Raw genomic sequence first — 4,734 nt, forward strand, 5'->3', positions numbered from 1 at the left:
AATCACCATTGCTCACCAGTTTAACAGCAGTGATAGAAATTTCTAGTTGCCAGTCTTTTTTTTTTAACAGTTCTTATTTAGTTTTTATTTCATAATCATAAACTTTGCAATCCAGCTAGACTTGGAGGGGAATGAGGAAAATATGGAACCCAAAGAATTTCAGTGAAAGCAGAGATTACAGGCATTGCGAGCAGATAGGGTGGGGATGCTCTCCTGAGCTACAGAAGGAATGGTCTGGTAGGCAAGAGGCCCGCAAGTCAAAAGAATTAGAGTTGCCCACAGCTGGAAATGGTGATCTTCTTGCTGGTCTTGCCATTCCTGGACCTGAAACGATCCATGGCTTCCACAGTGTTCATGCCTTCTTTCTCCTTCCCAAAGACCACATGTTTGCCATCCAGTCACTCAGTCTTGGCGGTGCAGATAAAAAACTGGGAACCATTTGTGTTTGGTCCAGCATTTGCCATGGACAAGATGCCAGGACCTGTATGCTTCAGGATGAAGTTCTCATCCTCAAATTTCTCTCCATAGATGGACCTGCTGCCAGTGCCATTATGGCGTGTGAAATCATTACCCTGGCACATGAATCCTGGGATAATTCTGTGAAAGGAGGAATGCTTATATCCAAATCCTTTCCCTCCACTGCTCAGAGCATGAAAGTTTTCTTCTGTCTTTGGAACTTTGTCTGCAAATAACTCAAAGGAGACGCGGCCGTAATGTCAAAGAACACGGTGGAGTTGACTGTGGTTGCAGGAAGAGGTGACAGGGGACAGCAGCATCTGCAAAGCCTAGTTGCCAGTCTTGTATAAGTCACACACCGACTATTCCTCATTTTTAATAGCCAAAGAGGCACCTACCTTGAATGGCTGTTGGTAGAAACCAACTTCTTGCAGTCTTCTGAAGGATCAGATAGCGATTTCTTTTGAAATTATAAGTTGCCAGTTTCAAGGAAAGGGAGTTGTTTCTTTGTCTTTTAGTTTTCACAGTATCAGCAGATGCTTAAGGATCATAGAGCACACACCAAATATTAAGTTCAGCTGGCACTGTTGCAACAGAAAACATACAATCATTTTAATTAAAATTAAATTTTTAAAAAATGTTTCTGGGGTGCTGGGTGCCTTGGCAGGCTAAAGTTTGTCTGTTTGGTCATGAGCCTAGCCTTAAACAGAAGCACCATCTATCCAGCCCAAGGCCAGGAGTTTGAAGCTACTCTTAAAACTGATCCCTTGTGTCAAGGGAAAAGGCCTCTGGGAATAGAAGAAACATGTTAGCATTTCAAAGGAACATTGTGCCTGCCTGCAGCTTCTTTGAGCTTTTAGTAGCCATGGTTACAATTTTAAGTAAAACCGAATGGGTGGAGCTTATGTCCAGGGTTCATGCATTTTGATTCATCTTACAACTTCCTGGGTTAGGAAATGTCCTATTAAAAAAGAATTTGGGAAGCCGGAGGGGTGGCTCAGCGGTTATGAGCACGTGCTGTTATTGCAGAGGGCCAAGGCGTGGTTCTCAGTACCTACATGAAGACTCACAACCACCTGTATTTCTAGTTCCAGCGACTGTGATGCCCTCTTCTGACCTCTGAGGGTACCACAAACACATGTGGGGCACACACTTATGTACAAGGATATCATTTATACACTCAAAATCACTAATAATCCTAATTTTAAAAAGGATTTTTTTGGGATAGTCTCACTCTGTAGTTTATAAACTCTCTATGTAGCTAAGGATGACCTTAAACTGATTGTCCTACTCTGTGGTCCAAGTACTAGAATTACTGGCGTGTGCCACCATATCCAGTTTGTGCTGTGCACAAACTGAACCTTGAACCCAAGGTCTTGTGTGCATGTGGTAAACATACTGCCAATTGAGCTATAACCCCAACCTCGATTAACTAAAAATATTTGAATATGTGCTAGCAGAGTGGCAAGTATATGAGATCCAAGTATATGAGACCCTGTCTCAGAAAAAAAAAAAGTGTCTAGAGAATCAGCAAAGTCGCTAGATGGATGAGTTTCAGTTTAGAATGTGGCATAATCCCACAGTGGGGAGGGACATTTCCTTTGGTCCGAGTGATAGGGCAGCATGCATGTACCTCCTGGATCTGTGGCTCACTTATTGTTTTAGCTTTCTTAAAATGATACGGTGGCCCTTATCATGATGCTGCCCTTTGCCCTCCTGGAGTGGATGCCAAGGTCTACACAGTGGGTGCCCTCATTCTACTTGGCCACCTGCCCCTCTCTGGCTACCTCTCTCATCGATTCCTGTCTCTTAGGCCCTACAGCTGTTCCCATTTGGGTCTTCAGTCCCTCTATCAAGGGCACCTTGACCCTGAGTTTCATATGCCTGGCTTTCACCCATTTCAGGACTTTACTGTCTTACCTTTTCAGTAAAATCTACTGACAGTCCTATGTAAAAACTTAACTTTCCACTTACATTCATGGAAATGGTATTGAGACAATTGTGGTACAAAAAACACATACAGACCGCATGGACCCTCCACTGATTCCCCGTGGGAACATTTTATAAAACCATAGCAAAATACCATGAGGAGGAGGATGCTGGCATAACCCTCCCATCTTGTTAAGATTTTCCAATGTAGTTTTAGGTTACATTTTTTTCCCCCTTACAGTCCTCTATGTGATATTTGGGTATGCCATGCATCTGGGACGCAGGCTCCCAGAGGACAGCACTTGGTTTTGTTCACATCATTGTTTTGGTCTTGGGTTGCCACAGCAAGCAACACTTAGTCCTTGATGTTTACCAGCCGAGGAATGAGTGCTCACCCCACATTAGGCTTGAGTGAGGGATGGGTGCAATGCTGCGGAAATCTGGGCTGCCCATCATTCTATGCAGTGATGCTGGTCATCAAAAAGGAAAGAAGTGAGACTTTGAACCATGAAATTCTGCTTTGGTTTGTAGGTTCTGTTGGTGTAGGGTGTCACCGCTATGGCACTGTGGAATCTCAGCTCTGCCTGGAAGAGCCCAGCAAGCCTTTGCTTTTCTGCCTCTTTCTGGGCCTTAGGCAATTAGAGAATGGATAAGCACAATGGATACCTAGTGTGCACAATGGATAAGCTGATAAGCACCTGAAACCTGGGGGAAAAAATCTTCATTTTTCACTTTCATCAACAGGCAAGCATTATATCTGAGAGAAACAGATCAGAACAAGTGAACTTGTCATCAGAAAAATGAACTGATGGTTCCATGGAGCCAGGTCAGCTCTCATTTTTGAGGGACTTGTGAGAGTGAGCTGTTCCTTGACACACCCACAGGAGGCAGAGGAAGCAAACACCAGAGCCAGTGCTCTATCAAACTGTGACAGCAAGATAAGATTTGCTGACACTGGACAAATGAGAAGCTTGAAGAAGACACGTACCATGAACATGTGGCAGCTCTGGGGGACAGTGTGACACATTCAGTCGGCGCGTGTCTGCTTTGAGCAGCAGCTGACTTTCAAGGGACTTTGCAGGCGCCTCACATGCTTGCTGACAAAGAAGCTGACTCCAGCTTCTTCTCTTGACAGCTGCAAATACCAGCACTGGGGCATCCAGACAGAAAGGGCTGACCATGGATAGGAATTGTTAGTTTCTTTTTTCTTATTTCGTTGGTTCTCCGGAATTCTGAAATCTGCCAGGAGCCTTGTCTAGATAGCTCTAATGTGCTTTGTGCACACAATGGCTAGAATCACAATTAATCAAAATGACACTTTCCCTTGATACCGGTGTTAAAAAGGCTATCTATTGTGATTTATCTACAATAGCAAAACTAAAGTAAGTTTCTAAAGCTTATGAATTATACGGTATGTGGAAAAAGGAGATCACAAATTATTTATGCACTTGGAGGTATTTATAGCATTAAATATAATATGTATGGAGAGCTAAAGCTATCAATTATAACATGTTTGTAATAATGTAAGGACAGAATATCCTTCTTTAAAGACTCATTTTACTTAATTATGTGCATGTGTGTTGTGTAGTGTATGTGCACATGTATGCAGGTGTCTGTGGAGGCCAGAGAAGTATGTTAGATTCCCCTGGATCTGGACTTACATGCATTGTGAACCACTCCATGTGAGGGCTGAGAACCAAATAGGGCCTTCTGCAAGAGGCCCTATTCTTACATGAATATGTATATGGGGCTAGTAAGAAAAGGCTAGGATTTCTCAGCACCATGGAAAATGCTATAGCCATGAACAAAAACCACAGTGCTGTCTGTGTTGATGTGAAGCAATCTTTAAGGTGTATTGATAAGCAACTTTCAGTGTTGTGTATCTGGTGTGTTCTAACGTAGGTTAAAATCTGATACCCATGTCCATAAGTTTGGTTGTATTTGAAGTGCATGGAGTACTTCCAAAGGATACATTTAAACATACCATAACATATGCCTCTGGGAGTAGGAGATGTATTAATCTTAAAGTTTTTATTTTTTAGAATCAAACATTAAGGTTAAGCTGTAATTATGAGGTGTCATGTGGCATCTCAACCCATGCATGCATTTTGCATGATGTTGACATCAGGTTAGATACACCTGTTTTGCAAACATCTTATTACTTCCTTATGGTGAAAACTCCCTTCTAGTGTTCTGAATTACACAGTAGATGGTCACTACCTAGATCATTGTACACTAGATTTCCTCCTGACTGTAACTTAGCACCCACTCATGAGCCTCTCTCCAATCTCTCTCCCCACAGTGCTCATCCCAGCCTCTGACAGCCACCATTCTACTCTCTCCTTCTAT

At 42.8% G+C, this 4,734-nt stretch overlaps 1 pseudogene; it reads right to left on the reverse strand.

The window, feature by feature from the left end:
- Positions 1 to 251: 251 nt before the first annotated feature.
- Positions 252 to 3,566, reverse strand: LOC100765799 (annotated as a pseudogene).
- Positions 3,567 to 4,734: the final 1,168 nt, after the last annotated feature.

This window comes from Cricetulus griseus, chromosome 5 (genome assembly GCF_003668045.3).
Source record: "Cricetulus griseus strain 17A/GY chromosome 5, alternate assembly CriGri-PICRH-1.0, whole genome shotgun sequence".
NCBI classification, from domain to species: Eukaryota; Metazoa; Chordata; class Mammalia; order Rodentia; family Cricetidae; genus Cricetulus; species Cricetulus griseus.